The 17,303-nt window shown below is 38.5% G+C and overlaps 1 long non-coding RNA gene across 1 annotated transcript in view; it reads left to right on the top strand.

Annotated features, from left to right (window-relative positions):
• The window catches only part of LOC130455790 (uncharacterized), a 45,863-nt gene that overhangs the window by 6,983 nt on the left and 21,577 nt on the right, over positions 1-17,303 (top strand). The gene's annotated exons all lie outside the window — the stretch shown is intronic.

The raw sequence follows: 17,303 nt of genomic DNA, 5'->3' as shown, positions 1-17,303 counted from the left end.
ATCATCAGTAAAATACAATAAAATACAGAGACCTTCATAAAACAATGGAGTCTGAAAAGACTTAAAAATTTCACCTCCACATTGGCAATGAAGAGACCAAGCTATCACTCTTTGCAGATGATATGATGGTTGTTACATACAAAAGAGTGGTTGCCATAAACTGTGACCACGAAAATATGGTTTCAAGACTTTGAATAGCCAAAATTGTAAAGATAATTTTTAGTGTCTTGGTTTTATATTAAAAATAAAATGGTCACCATGGGAAAATTTCCAAATATTAAATAAACCCAAGTCAGCTGGGTTTTATGGAGATTTTAATTAATACAAATAAAGTAATTAAGAAAAAAGTGAGAGAATACTTGAGCCTTAAGAGAGAGACTAGTCAGTCTTTTATCAACTCACCACAAGATCCTTCCAAGCAAAACTCTAGTGTTCAGAGAGACCCTCCAGTTTAGCTCAGGAAGCTGAACTAAGTTCAGCCACCGAGAGACAGCCCAGCTCTCAGCTCCTGATCTCCAATTCAGCTTTGGCGAGCTGAACTCACTTCAGAGGCCTTCTGACCTCCTTTTAAAGAGAATTTTCTCCTATGTCACCTCCCTTAAATTTTCACATCTACCAATCACAGTAGAAGCTTTCCAAAGGACTGACCATTCTTAATTCACATCTTCTTTAGTTCTCAACTTCTCTGGGTAGACTAAAACTTCACACCTCTTTTGTTAAGCTTGTTCTTTGCAAGTTGCCTGACCTTTTAGTGATTAATTTGACCTTCATAGGTACTTAGCACCTTTTTGTATTAGATCTAAAAACAGACCTAGCTTAAGGGTTCTTGCTTCACTTTAAATATGGGTTGGGGACTTTTTATTCTTCAATCAGGAGTTTACAACTTTATCTTCCCCTAAAGTATGCCTAAGTATGGGTACAGTAATGTTAGAGTTCCCACCTACATTCCTGACCAAAGTCCCTTCATTGTTTTAAAATGGGGAATGGTCCTAACCGAATGTTCTAAGGTAGAGTCTGAGAATTTTTAAGATTCACAAGTCTGAGAAATTTTAAGATTCACAATCCTCCCTGATGATCATTGGGAGGCTCGTCTCCCCATTGATAATTTAACATAATCATCTTGTAGTCCTAAATGCACTTCTAACTACACATGCATATAATATTCAATTTTCTAAGAGGAAATTACAGTAGTGACGGAGGAATAGAAAAGAAAGAAAGCAAAACCAATGTTTTGCTAGGCGCATTGACAGAAAGCCAAATTAGGGGCAGTCCCCTTGGCATAAAAGTGTACATTTACAATAAATGTTCAATCAAACTTCAATTCAGTCAACCATATCCAAAGTTAATTCTTGATCTTCTTGATGTAGTGTGGGTTTTGGGGCATCTTTCTGCAACAGTTCATTCTCTGGATTTAGGAGTTAGCAAGCTTCTTCCTTGAAGATCTTTTCTTGAACAAAATTCAAAATCTTGGATTTTTATAAAAATGCAATCTCAAACAAAAAATAAAAAATATTGGATTTTAAATTCAAATACAATCCCCCCCCCCCCCCCCCGAAGTAGGTGTTAACCATCCAGTTCAGCTCAGGATGCAATGTTGAGTTATGGGGGTGTATGAGTCAATTATCAAAAGAAGAGAAAAACACAACCAAAAACATAAGGAAAAAAAATTCAAAATATGCCCTTGTATAGGTCCAATTTAAAGTAGTTTCTATCCCACAAGTCTATAGGACAGAATGCAGTGATATATCACTTACCCATTTGCAGCCAAGACTACAGGAAGTTTCCATACTATAAGAAGAAAAAGAACTAGAATTCTATTTTGATAGGGAAGTGTCATTCCCTCATCTGATTTTTTTTGTCATTCTCAGGGGTATAGTGAGCCAGCATGATAGTCAAATTTTGTACTTGTATGAGTACTTTGCAAAGAATGTAGATACAAGGAAGTCCTCCGACTTAACAAATGTCAAGCATCGCAACCTCGAGTCTCACATTAGTATTTCCTGTGTGCTCTTTTTGGCACTTTTCAGGTTAAGTCTGTGCTCCTTGTTTTTTATCCCTTTTCCTAGAATCAGACACAAACATTAATCACAGTTCCATAATATTATATACATATATATACATATATATATTAAACTTGTGTTACTGCAGAAAAAATTAATTATATGTACCTTTAGTACAAGAAATAAAAAAATCAAATATTCTAATCAAAAGAAAAGGAAAGCAATAATAAAAATAAGAAATAAAATCAGTTATTCAATGTGTCTTTGAAAAACAGCATCCACTTGTCAATGGATTATTATCTCCAATGCATATGATAGGGTACAGTCAATCAGTCCCAATAAAAGATGCTTTCTTCACATGTGAGCAATGAATCCAAGAGTCCTTCTCTCCAACCTTTATAGATGTTAGAGTAGTTAACAGTATTTGGAATGGTCCTTCCCAGGAAGGCTGAGTTGCTACAGTATGCTTGAAATTCTTAATATACACTTTGTCTCCTGGGTTCAGGTCATGAAGAGAAAAATCTAGTGGTCCGGCTTGTACTGCAACTCCGGATTCATGAAGTTCATGTAGTTTATGCTGTAATTCTGTATATAGGAAGCAATAGTAGTATCTCCCCCTAATAGCGATGTATATGCAGGGGGAAAAGGTTTAGCCTGTATAGGCAGATGTCCAAAAAGCATCTCAAATGGTGAGATGTGTAAGTCTCCTCTAGGCCTGCTTCTGAAATAAAATAGAGCCAGATGGAGAATTTCAGGTCATTTAAAATGGGTCTCAGTGCATAATTTTCCAATTATAGTTTTAAGTTCTTTGTTCATCCTCTCCACTTGGCCTGAGATCTGGGGATGAGCCAAAAAGAGGAAATTCAGATACCAAGGAGCACCAATCAGGATCACAGAAGACCTGGCAGCTTCCACACTAAAGGACCGCAAGGCCTGGAACATGATATTCAGAAAGGCAAGAGAATTGGGTTTTCAACCAAGAATCACCTATCTATCAAAACTGACTACATACTTTCAGGGGAAAATATGGGCATTCAACAAAATAGAAGATTTTCAAGTATTTGTAAAGAAAAGACCAGAACTAAGTGGAAAGTTTGATATCCAAATACAAAGATCAAGAGAAACATGAAAAGGTAAATATGAAAGAGAGGGAAAAGGAGAAAATGTTTTTTTTTTAATTAAAACTCTCTTCCACAGGGCTACAATTAGATCAAATTATATATATCAATATGTGGGGAAAATGTTATTTGTAATGTAGCAGTTAAAATTAGTTTTTCTGCTAAAAGTATTATATTTTTGTGAGATTTATTAAAGATTAAGAAATAAAGAAAATACAAAATAAGAAAGCACGTGTCTAGGAGGGCCGAAGGGCCCATTCCGTTCACTTACTACATCTTGGGAGACACGTGTCCCCAGAAATGGAAGCCAAGAGACCCAAAGTAGGTAGAGAGTCAGCTTAAATACAATTTCTGTTCTTGGCCCAGGTGGGAATTCAGGTGGGATTATAGTGAATTCTGGGAGCTACCATGGACTTCTGGGAACTGAAGTCCAGGGTTCAAATCTCCATTTTTACAGTAACTCTCAAAAACTTTATTCATTATTATAGTAATTAGAAGAATCACTCACAGGAAGAGATTTGAGCATTAAGGGCTATAAGATGATATGCAAAAAAAGAAAAAGGGTTGGGGGAATCGATGATGGTGCCAAGAGATATTGAAGAAATAATCTCTGTCACACAAAGATACACATGGGAAGGGGAGGGGAAGAATGCTCTTATAAGAAGGAGTGGAAGAGAGTGCTAATAGGTAATACTCAAACATTATTCTCAGTGAAATCAGTTCTGAGAGGGAAGAGCATCTAGATCCATTGGGATCTTGAAGTCTATCTTATCCTACAGGGTAAGGAAGAAGGGAAAACTTAAAGTACATAAAGGGAGGGAAGGAGAGGGGGGAGGGAACTTAACAGGCCCTAAAAAAAAACAAGAAGAGAACAAAAAGGGAGGGGCCAGAAAGGGAAGCATATTAAGGAAGGGGAATAGGGGGACTGATTAAAAGTAAACCACTGGTTTAAAAGGATATAGCAAAAGAAGAAAGAACAGAACTAGGAGAGGATATCAAAATGCTAGGGAATTCACAAGTGACAATCATATCTTTGAATGTTAATGGGATGAAATCACCCATAAAACAGAAGAATAGGAGAGTGGATTAGAATCCAGAATCCTACCATATGTTGTCTACAAGAAACACACCTGAGGCAGATAGATACTCACAAGGTCAGAATTAAAGGTTGGAGTAAGATCTATTGGGCCTCAACTGACAGAAAGCAGGCAGGAATTGCAATCATGATATCTGACAAAGTCAAAATAAAAATAGACCTGATTAAAAGGGACAGGGAAGGTAAATACATCCTGATAAAAGGGAGTATAGATAACGAGGAAATGCACTAAATGGTTTAGCACCCAAATTTCTAATGGAGAAACTAGTAGAATTGAAGGAGGAAATAGACAGTAAAACTATACTAGTGGGAGACCTGAACCTACCACTATCAAATTTAGATAAATCAAATAAAAAATAAGAAAGAGGTAAAAGATGTGAATGAAATCTTAGAAAAATTAGAGTTAATAGATACATGGAGAAAAATAAATAGAGGAAAACACCTTCTTTTCAGCAGCACATGGTACATTGAGAAAGATTGACCATGTACTAGGTCATAAAAACATAACATACAAATGCAGAAAAGCTGACATAATAAATGCAGCCTTTTCAGATTATAAAGTAATAAAAATAATGATCAGTAAGGGTACATGGAGAGCCAAATAAAAAAATTAATTGGAAATTAAATAATATGATTATCCAAAATTGGTTAGAGAACAAATCATAGAAACAATTAGTAATTTCATTGAGGAAAATGACAATGATGAGACATCCTTTCAAACTCTATGAGATGCAGCCAAAGCAGTACTTGGGAAAATTTATATCCTTGAGTTCATATCTTAACAAATTAGGGAGGGTGGAGGTCAACGAATTGGACATGCAAATCAAAAAAACTTGAAAGCAAACAAATAAAAAACCCCTAGAAGAAAACCAAATTAGAGATCCTAAAAATTAAGGGAGAAATTAATAAAATCAAAAGTGATAGAAATATTGAACTAATAAATAAGACTAGAAGCTGGTATTTTGAAAAAACACAAAATAGACAAAGTACTGGTCAATCTAATGAAAAAGAGGAAAGAAGAAAACCAAAATAATAGTATCAGGGATGGAAAGGGAGAACTCACCTCCAATGAAGAGGAAATGAAAGCAATCATCAAAAAATATTTTGCCCAATTATATGGCAATAAATACGACAACCTAGGTGATATGGATGAATATCTACAAAAATATAAATTGCCTAGATTAACAGAAGAAGAAATAGACTTTTTAAATAATCACACATCATAAAAAGAAATTGAACAGGTCATCAAAGAACTCTGTAAGAAAAAATCCCCAGGGCCAGATGGATTCACAAGTGAATTCTATGAAACATCCAAAGAACAGTTAATCCCAATACTATACAAACTATTTGACATAAGAAGCAAAGAGGGAGTTATACCAATTACTTTTACAACACAAATATGGTACTGATTCCAAAGCCAGGCAGGTCAAAAACGGAGAAAGTAAACTACAGACCAACCTCCTTAATGCACATAGATTCAAAAAATCTTAAATAGGATACTAGCAAAAAGACTCCAGCAAATCATCATGAGGGTTATTCATCATGATCAGGTGGATTCATTGCAGGAATGCAAGGATGGTTCAAATATCAGGAAAACCATCCACATAATTGACCATATCAACAAGGAAACCAACAAAAATCACATGATTGTCTCAATAGATGCAGAAAAAGCCCTTGACAATATACAATACTCATTCCTATTGAAAACAATAGAAAGTGTAGGAATAGAAGGGTCTTTCCTAAAAATAACAAACAATATCTATCTAAAACCATCAGCCAATATCATATGCAATGGGGATAAATTAGATGCATTCCCAATAAGATCAGGAGTGAAACAAGGATGCCCATTATCACTTCTATTATTTAACACTGTACTATAAACACTAGTAATAGCAATTAGAGAAGAAGGTATTAAAATTGGCAATGAAGAGACCAATCTATTACTCTGCAGATGATATGATGGTTTACTTAAAGAATCCTAGAGAATCAACTAAAAAGCTAGTTGAAATAATCAACAACTTTAGCAAAGTTGCAAGATACAAAATAAACCTACATAAGTCATCAGCATTTCTTTATATCTCCAAAAGATCTCAGAAACAGGAATTAGAGAAATTCCATTCAAAATCACCTTAGACAATATAAAATACTTAGGAATCTATCTGCAGAGACAAACACAGGAACTATATGAACACAACTACAAAACACTTTCCACACAACTAAAACTAGATCTGAGCAACTGGAAAAACATTAACTGCTCATGGGTAGGACGAGCTAACATAATAAAAATGACCATCCTATCCAACCATCGAACTTCCAAAAACACTTTTTTAATGAAAAAAAAAAACATAACAAAGCTCATTTGGAAGAAAAAAGATCAAGGCTATCCAGGAAAATAATGAAAAAAATACAAAGGAAGGTGGCCTTGCAGTACCAGATCTCAAACTATACTCTAAAGAAGTGGTCATCAAAACAATTTGGTATTGGCTAAGAGACAGAAAGGAGGATCAGTGGAATAGAGTTGGGGTAAGTGACCTCAGCAAGACAGGTTATGATAAGCCCAACGATCCCAGCTTTTGGGACAAAAATCCACTATTTGATAAAAACTGCTGGGAAAATTGGAAGACTGTGGGAGAGCTTAGGTTTGGATCAACACCTCATGCCCTATGCCAAGATAAACTCAGAATGGGTAAATGACTTGAATGTAAAGAAGGAAATAATAAGTAAATTATGTGAATACACAATAGTATACATGTCAGACCTTTGGGAAGAGAAAGATTTTTAAACCAAGCAAGACATAGAGTCATAAAATGTAAAATGAATAATTTTGACTACATCAAATTAAAAAAGTTTTTATACAAACAAAACCAATATAATCAAAATCATAAGGGAAATAAACTGGGAAACAATCTTCATAACAAAAAACTCTGACAAAGGTGTAATTACTCAAATTTACAAAGAGCTAAATCAATTGTACAAAAAAATCAAGCCATTCTCCAATCTATAAATGGGCAAGGGACATGAATAGGCAATTTTCAGTTAAAGAAATCAAAACCATTTATAAGCACATGAAAAAAATGTTCTAAATATCTTATAATCAGAGAGATGCAAATCAAAACAACTCTGAGGTATCACCTCACACCTAGCAGCCTGGCCAATATGGCAGCAAAGTAATGAATGCTGGAGGGGGTGTGGCAAAGTTGGGACATTAATTCATTCATTGCTGGTGGAGTTGTGCATTGATCCAACCATTCTGAAGGGCAATCTGGAACTATGCCCAAAGGGCAATAAAAGACTGTTTACCTTTTGACCCAGCCAAAGCACTGCTGGGCTTGTACCCCAAAGAGATAATAAGGAAAAAGACTTGTACAAGAATATTCATAGCTGTGCTCTTTGTGGTGGCAAAAAATTGGAAAATGAGGGGATGCCCTTTGATTGGGGAATGGCTGAACAAATTGTGGTGTCTGTTGGGGATGGAATACTCTTGTGCTCAAAGGAATAATAAAGTGGAGGAATTCCATGTGAACTGGGACGACCTCTAGGAAGTGATGCAGAGTGAAAGGAGCAGAACCAGGAGAACATTGTACACAGAGACTGATACACAGTGGTACAATTGAATGTAATGGATTTCTCCATTTGTAGCAATGCAGTGATCCTGAACAATCTGGAGGGATCTATGAGAAAAAACACTATCCACATGCAGAGGAAAACCTGTGGGACTAAAAACACTGAAGAAAAACAACTGCTTGATCACATGGGTCGAGGGGATATGATTGGGGATGTAGACTCTAAATCAGTGGTTCTCAACCTTTTTAATGCCGTGATCCCGCAATACAGTTCCTCATGTTGCGGTGACCCCAAACCAAAAAATTATTTTGGTGGCTACTTCAAAACTGTAATTTTGCTACTGTTATGATTCGGAATGTAAATACCTGATATGCATTATGTATTCTCATTGCTACAAATCAAACATAATTTAAACATAGTGATTAATCACAAAAACAATATTTAATTATATGTTGAGAAATATTAATCCAGCAGGAGGCAGCCTGAGCGCTGGTGCAGGAGGTAAGTCCTGCCTGGGTAGGGGGTCCATGGACACTTCCTTCTTCCTGTTGTCTCCCTCCAGCTCGAGCTGAGGCTTCACTTTGCTGGGGTTACTCGGCTCCGTTATCCGCTCCAGGAGTTATCTGCTCCAGGACTCGTTGTTAACCCCTCTGGAACCAGTGCCCAGGTGCTCTCTCTGGGTCTCTGAGTCTGGTCTCCAGGCAACAGGGTAAATCCATCGCCCCTCATAGGGGAGGTCTGCTGATAAGTAACTAATATTAGTACAATGTGCGGGCAGCAGGGTCCCCGTTCTTTCCAAGATCTTGCTGTAAAGTAGTGCAATTTCTCAGCGGCTAAAGCCATTGGAAAATATTTTCCAATGGCTTTAGGCGACCCCTGTGTTTTGGTTGTTCGACCCCTGTTGGGGTCACGACCCACAGGTTGAGAATTGCTGCTCCAAATGAACATCCTAGTGCAAGTACCAGCAACATGGTAATGGGTTCGGATCAAGGACACATGTAATACCCAGTGGAATTGTGCATTGGCTATGGGAGGGGTGGCGGGAGGGGAGGGAGGAATAGAAAATGATTTTTTTATCCAAGGAATAGTGTTTGAAATTGAGCAACTTAAAAAAAATGATGTTATAAAAAATGGCAGGTTCTCACAGTTTAAAGCTCTTTGGGTATGCATTAATATTATAGCAAGTATATAGTGGTAGTCTCTCAGTGATCGAGAATGACTATTGTCTTTGTGCAGTTTCATCTACGGTGTACCCTCATGTAGCTTTGGAGTCCAAAGGCTGAGGCGCACAGTTTGTGGCACATGGGGCGTAGGATGCCAGTTGTTACGGGAGGTGCGGGTGTGGCCTGGTGTCGGCGTTCACGCGCAGCAGCAAGATGTCGACGTCGCTCATCTTCAAAGGTGGTGGCGCCATGGTTAATGTGGGTTCGCCAGCTGCTTCTGTCAGAGGCAGCAAGTTCTAGTTGCCTTGGTGTCATGCCAGCCCACTTCAAGTTGGACTTTAGCTGATCCTTGAATCTTTTCTTTGGTCGGCCTTGTTTCCTGAGTCCAGCTGACAGTTCACCATAGAATCCCTGTCTTGGTATTCGCTGTGGGTCCATGCGGATGATGTGTCCAGACCATCGTAGCTGGGTTTTGTGAGATTTAAAACAGTGAAGCCCATAAACTGTAGTGAGTTAAAATAGTGGAAGATATAAATTGTGATAGATATAAGAGGGTGAGTAAATTTGACCGCAGAAAATATGTTTCACTACAGTGTCTTGGTTTTTAAATCAAATATAAGGTGGTTGCCAGGGAAATATTCCCAATTATTCAAATACCCAAGTCAACTGGGTTTTATAGAGATTTTTAATTAATAATATAATGAGGAATTAGAGAAAGAGGGAAAGAGTAGGAAAGGAATAATTATGAAGGGCCTCAAGCCAATATGGCCTAGACCTGAGTCTTAAGAGAGAGAGATCAGTCAGTCAGTCTTTTAACACTCACCACAAGGTCTGCCTAAACAAGGATTCTAGTGACACCAGGCCAGCTCCATCTCAGCTGACTTCACCAGAGAGAGCTCCAGTGAGGACCTCCTTAGAGATTGTCTTCCAAGAGCTTCCCTTCTCCAGAGCCTCTCTCAAGAGATTCTTCCCAAGAGATCCTCATCAGAGATCCTCCAAAAAGGATTTCTCCAAAAGGATATAACCTCAAGAGATTCTGCTTTTTCTTATATAGGGGTTTTTCTCCCATGTCACCTCCCCTAAGTCCCTACATCTACCAATCACTGTAGACGCTTTCCAAAGGACTGCCCATCTGAATTCCTGCTAAGTCGACCAATCTCCTCAGTAAGTCTGAATCGGAAAAAATGCTGCTGTGTCTACCAATCTCCTCAGTAAGTCTGAATGAGAGAAAACACAGCTGAGTCGACTAATCTCATCAAGAGAAAACTTGCCCGACCCTTTTAGGTACCTAGCATCCCATTGTATCAATTCTAAAAGCAGGCCTGGCTCAAAGAACTCCTTGCCTTATTATAAGCATAGGTCCAAATACTTTCATTGTTTAGCAAGGAGTTTTCTCTCCTAAAGCAGTCTTAAGTACGGGTGGAGTAGAGGTTCTCCCATTTCTGATCCTGGTGAGTTCTCACATCAAAATGGGGAATGTTTCTTAGTAGGGAATTTTTTCCAATTAAGAATTCCCCGATGGGGAAATTTTTAAATTCACAAGTCTGAGAGATTTCAAGATTTACAGTTTTGAGGACCATTACTTCGATGCTGGTGGAGTTGGCTCTGTCGAGGACTTCCTGGTTGGTGATTCTGTCCTGCCATCGGATCCTCATGATTGACTGGAGGGAGCGTTGGTGGAATTGCTCCAGCTGTTTCATGTGCTTCCGGTACAGTGTCCATGTCTCACACCGTACAGGAGCGAGCTGAGGACCACTGCGTTGTACACTTTGAGCTTCGTCGCAGTGCTTACACCTCTGTGTTGGAGGACTTTGCAGCGCAGCCGCCCGAGTGCCTGGCTGGCCTCTTGGATCCTGGCATCGTGGTCTAGGGACCCATTGTTGGCGATGGTGCTGCCCAGGTACTTGAAGGTGTTGACGTTAGAAAGCTGCGTGCCGTCAATTGTAATGCACAGCTGGTTCATTGGCCTCCCTGGTGCGGGTTGGAACAGCACCTCTGTTTTGCTGAGGCTGATAGTCAGGCCAAACAGTTTTGTTGTGGTGGAGAACCTGTCCACAATGGTTTGAAGATGATTTTCTGGGTGGGCCATGAGAGCATAGTCATCTGCAAAGAGAACTTCCAGGATGAGTCTCTCTGTTGTCTTTGTTTTTGCAGTCAGGTGGCGAAGGTTGAATAGTGAGCCATCCAGTCGGTATTTGATGTAGATGCCCAGGTCTAGATCCATCACAGCATGTCGTAATACTTGGGTGAAAAATAGGTTGAATAGTACCGGAGCGAGGACACAGCCTTGTTTCACGCCATTGGAGATGTTGAAGCGATCAGAAGTCTCTCCACCAGATAGGACTTCTCCTGTCATGTCGACATGAAAGAGTTGGATCAGTTTGACGAATTTTGCTGGGCAATCGAGCTTGCTGAGGATCACCCACAATGCGTCCCTGTTCACTGTGTCCAACGCCTTTGTCAGGTCTATGAAGACAATGTAGAGACTCAGGTTCTGCTCAAGGCATTTTTCCTGCATTTGCCTCACCGTGAAGACCATGTTGATGGTGCTGAGATCTGGTCGGAAGCCACATTGTGATTCAGGCAGGTTCTGCTCTGAAACAGATGACAGGAGTCTGTTGAGTATAACACAGGCGAGGATCTTTCCAGCAGTGGAGAGTAGTGAGATGCCTCTGTAGTTGTCACAGGCTGCTCGTGAGCCTTTGTTCTTGTATAGGGCTACGATGGAGGCATCTCTGAGTTCTGGGGGCATGTCTTCCTCTTCCCATATGCTGGTCAGCACTATGTGGAATGCCTGGAGCGCCTTTCCATTTAAGGCCTTGTACACCTCGGTTGGGATCCCGTCTTTACCAGGTGCCTTGCCTGCACTCATTTGTTTAATGGCTTTTTGGACTTCCTCTATTGAAGGAGGGACGTCAAGTTGTTCAATGGAGCGGTTTTGGGGGATCTGGTCAAGGGAGCTTTGGTCGACTGAAGAGGGTCGGTTGAGAAGCTGACTGAAGTGTTCTTTCCACCTGTTGCTGATGCCTTTTTTATCTTTTATGAGAGTGTCACCATCAGAGGCTAGCAAGGGAGTGGTGGTGGGTTTTAATGGCCCATAGACAGTCTTGAGGGCACTGAAAAATTGTTTGTAGTTTTTCATATCAGCAAACCGCTGGATTTCTTCTGCCTTTTTTTCCCACCATCAATCTTGCATCTTCCTGATCTCACGCTGTGCCGTGGCTTGGAGAGACTTGAATCTGTCCTTTTTAGGAGCAGAGTTTGGGTTATTTTGCCACTCCATAAAGGCTTTGTTCTTCTTGCTCAATAGGTCTTCAATAGCAATGTTGTTCTCGTCAAACCAGTCCTGGTGATTGTGTTGTTTTGGGCCTAGGACTGCCTTTGCTGTTTCCTTCACTGCATCTCTGAACTGGTTCCATTTCTCGGTTGAGCTTCCAGTGAGTGGTCCCTTGGCAGACAGCTTGTTGTCCAGGCAGGACTGGAATGTTTGCAAATAAGATGGATCTCTAAGACAACTCATGTTGTAAAATGCGCGAACTGTCTGGGCGCGTTTTGGATGGTGAGGCGCAATGTGCATTTGAAGAGTCGCTCTAACCAATCAGTGGTCTGTCCAGCATTCAGCTCCTCTCATGGCTCTGGTGATCTTTACATCCTGGATGTCTCATCGGCATACAATGATGTAGTCAATGAGATGCTACTGTTGAACTCACCATCACGAACACTGTGTTCAGAATGGCGAACAAATATAAAACAACGTGGATGTGCCCAAGATCAAAACAGTAGCAAGTATATATATGTATATAACTTATTACTGCTGAATAGAAAAAATAATATTAATTGTATGTACCTTTAGTACAAGAAATGAGAAAAAAGGAAAAATCTAATAAACAAAAATAAAATCTAATCAAAATAAAAGAAAAGCAATGATAAAAATAAGGGGAAAATTCAGGAATTAAATATGTTCTCGAAAAACAGCATCCACTTGTCAATGGATTATTATCCCCTATGCATGTGATAGGATACAGTTGATCAGTTTCAACAAAAGATGCTCTCTTTATATGTGAACAATGAATCCAAGAGTCTTCCTCTCCAATCTTTATAGATGTTGGAGTAGTTAACAGTAGTTGGAATGGTCCTTCTCAGGAAGGTTGAGTTGCTCTATCGCTGGAAGTTCTTTATATACACCTTGTCTCCTGGGTTCAGGTCATGAAGTGAAAAGTCTAGTGGTCCGGCTTGTACTGCAGCTCCAGATTCATGGAGTTAACGCAGTTTGTGCTGTAATTCCTGTATATAGGAAGCAATAGTAGTATCTCCCCCTAATAGTGATGTATATGCAGGGGAGAAAGGGCGTATAGGTGGATGTCCAAAAAGCATCTCAAATGGTGAAATGTGTAGGTCTCCTCTAGGCTTGCTTCTAAGATAAAATAGGGTCAGAGGGAGAATTTCAGGCCATTTTAAATGTGTCTCAGTACATAATTTGCCAATCATAGTTTTAAGTTCTCTGTTCATCTTTTCAACTTGGCCTGAGCTCTGGGGATGATATGGTACATGAAATTTGGGAGTTATCCCCAAGCAAAAATATATCTGACTTAGGACAGAATCAGTAAAATGACTTCCTCTATTAGAATCAATACATGCTGTCAGGTCAAAGTGAGGAATAATCTCTTTTTAAAAGCACCTTAGCAACAAAAGCCACTGTGGCTCGGGCTGTAGGAAATGCTTCTGGCCATCTGGCCAGTTGATCTTCTATGACTAGGCAAAATTTGTAATGTTCAGCCTTTGGCACTGTTTTGAAATCTATTTGTAGGTGCTCAAAAGGTGTGTAAGCCAGAGGATGCCCATCAAAGGCTTTGCCATGATAGAAGTGTTGGTTATATGCTTGGCAGGTAGAGTGGGCTGTACACACTTTAGTGGCTATAGTACTTATACCAGGGACTATCCATACTCTTTTAACAGAGACCACAATGCCCTGCGTGCCAAAATGTCTGTCATAGACCATCCTTCTCAACACTTAATCCTCAAGTATATAAACCTTAAAATTTCCCAGACCCTTCTTTATAAGCTTGGATTAAGTCCATTCCCCATTTGGGCAGTGAACTCTACTTAAAGCAGGAATGTGAGAATTCTACTTTACCTACTTGGGTCTGCTCTAGGGGAAGATAAAGTTGTAAACTCTTTTCTGAACAATGAAAAGTACTTAAACCCATACTTTTCTTAAGCTAAGTACCTATAAAGGTCAAGCAACTTGTGAATTTACAAGGAAAAAAGAACTGGAAAACTTAGAGCTTTTCCTGGTGTGAATTACTCAAAAAATTTTTGAATTTTTTTGTTTGAGATAGTATTTTTATAAAAATCCAAGAATTTTGAATTTTGTTTAAGATTTTACTGTTATAAAAAAATCAAAGATTTTGATTCCATTTGAGAAAAGATCTTCAAGAAAGAAAATTTTATATCCAGAGAATGAACTGTTGCAGAAAGATGCCGAAAACCTACACTTCATCAAGAAGATCAAGAATGAACTTTGGATATGATTGATTGAACTGAACTTTGATTGAACATTTATTGTAAATGTACACATTTATGCCAAAAGGGACTGCCCCTAATTTGGCTTTCTGTCAATGCACCCAGTTCTTTTCTTTTCTATTTCCTCCCTCACTATTCTAATTTCTCTTAGAAAATTGAATATTGTGTATATCTATAGTTAGAAGTGCATTTAGAACTACAAAATGATTATGTTAAATGATCAATGGGGAGACTAGTCTCCCAATGATCATCAGGGGGGATTGTAAACCTTAAAATTTCCCAGACCCTACTTTATAAGATTGGATTAAGTCCATTCCCCATTTGGGCAGTGAACTCTACTTAAAGCAGGAATGTGAGAATTCTACTTTACCTACTTGGGTCTGCCCTAGGGAAAGATAAAGTTGTAAACTCTTTTCTGAACAATGAAAAGTACTTAAACCCATACTTTTCTTAAGCTAAGTACTTATAAAGGTCAAGCAACTTGTGAATTTACAAGGAACAAAGAACTGGAAAACTTACTCAGAGCTTTTCCTGGTGTGAATTACTCAAAAATCCACACCTTCTTAGGTGTGGACTAAGAATGGGCGGTCCTTTAGAAACATCTACAATGATTGGTAGATGTAAGGACTTAGGGGGAGGTGACAGAGGAAATTTTGCCCTTAAAAATAAGAGCTCAGGGAAGAGCTGGGAAAATCATTCTGAAACATTCAGATTGGAGAGACTCATTCTGAGGAGACTGATTCTGAAACATTCAGATGGAGGAGGGAGCTGGTGAAAGCAGCTGAGATGCTGCTGGCCTGGTGTCATTAGAAATCCTTACTTAGACAGACCTTGTGGTGAGTGTTAAAAAACTGATTCTTTTCTTACTCTCTCTCTCTCTCCTTCTTTGATTACTCATTGTATTGTTAAATAAAAATCTCTATAAAACCCAATTGACTTGTGTATTTGAATAATTGGGAATATTTCCCTGGCGACCACCTTGTATTTGATTTTAAAACCCAAGTCACTGTGGTGAAACATATTTCTGTGGTCAAATTTACTCACCCTCTCTTATATCTATCACAATTTATATCTTCCACTATTTTAATCACTACAGTTTAAGACCTCAACCATTTTAAATCTCACAAGTAAGGGTATAGACATTCCTGTTTCTTAGACTAAGCAGAGTGGAGTAAGTCTAAAATTCACATACCATTTTCACAATTCTTTCCACTTTTTTATGGCCACTATCAGTTCCTCCTTGAAGGAAGGAGTACCTCGTTTTAATCTGTCTATGTCAGCTTGACTGAATGGCCTAGGCTGCTTTACAGTAATGAATTCATGCTCTGGAGTAAATGTTGGCACCTTATGGAGTTGAAAGAATCTATTATCATTATCATTGTTTTAGTTAGCTGTGATGTTATCATTTGTGTTAGAAGCAGTAGAATTAGGTTTTTAATAATTTAGCTATCACTTCATTCTGTTTGGATTGTCTCATTCTGTTTTGAGAGTGTCTTGGTGACCTGGGCAATAAAGTCCTCAAAATATTGCATCCTGACTTCTGTGTGTGTATCTTTCATCTTTCTCACCCTTTTAGTCATAATATTATTAATCATTGCATATAAATTGTATTCTTCTAATACTACCAGTGTCATAACTATACATGTTGGTAGTACTTTTTTTATATCTCTCAGCATGAGATCTGGCATCTCATTAGCAAGTATGGGCAATTGCAGATACATTAGGCAATATTGAATATCCCTTTGAATTAATCTAGTCATGGTTAGAAATACCATTCTTTCTGTTTTTTTTTCTCTCTGACCACTAATTTCAAAGGATTATATGTTCTTTTTAATCCTTTTTTGCTTGGCAAATGTAAAGGATAATAATAAAATCTAGATTGGTAATAGGTTATAAATAAAAATGATCTGTTTTAGTATTGATAGCTTTGATTACCCAGCTATATTGATAAACTAAACTTTCAATTGTTGAACTAATTACTGGAGGTTGATGGATTATTGGAGGCCGCTTGATACAAGTAATTTATTTTCTTCTTAAGTAGAGAGAGTAGAAGTAGGAAAATAGAACCTAGCTAGGGGATCTCTTAAATAAATCCTTATTCTAAATAACCAATCCAACCAATTGTCCCTCACAGGACTTCTTCGTGTTCACCAAGGTTAACCTGCACTGATCTAAACTATCTGACTAAATATCATAATCTATCTCACTAAGCTCTTCTAATTTATGAATCTTCTTAACTTACATAAATATATTTGCAGCACCTCTCTCTATCCATTCAAAAAGATTCTGTCACAAGGGTTTCACAGACAAGTTAGCTCTCTACTTCCCCCTGTGGCTCTAAAGGGAACAGCTTCAGAGCACACACTTTTTTCTCAGCTGAATATTCCTCTTTAAGTAGCAATATTTAAATCACTAAATCTTCTTTTGCTGTCAGAATATCTTTTGGCTGAGATTTATGCAGGGCCTGTTTCCAAGTCTTCTCCTTTCAGCAGTTAAGCTACATATTGTAAATCTTTTCTTCTTAACTTTCTTCTTATCTTCAACCACTACTAACTGTCTCAGATCCAGAGAGCTTAAAACAGCCACCTCTCTCTTCCCAGACCAGAATGTCCTTCAACTAATTTTTCTCCCCGGGTTTTATGGGGTTTTTCTTAAAGGGGCCATAGAAAATTTCCTCTGTCTCCTGTCTTAAATGAGACAGAGTAAAGTGGACACCTTGTTTCTAACAAAGCGAATTAACCTAATTAAAATCCTTATCTTAACAGTGGGCAGGACACTTCTCTATTGCTTCTTATATATTGGACTTACTTACAAGTTAAATTGTGAGAATCTGGAACTG

Source organism: Monodelphis domestica, chromosome 8 (assembly GCF_027887165.1).
Source record: "Monodelphis domestica isolate mMonDom1 chromosome 8, mMonDom1.pri, whole genome shotgun sequence".
NCBI lineage: Eukaryota > Metazoa > Chordata > Mammalia > Didelphimorphia > Didelphidae > Monodelphis > Monodelphis domestica.
The sequence above is the reverse complement of the archived record's forward strand: the minus strand, read 5'-3'. Positions and strand labels throughout refer to the sequence as shown.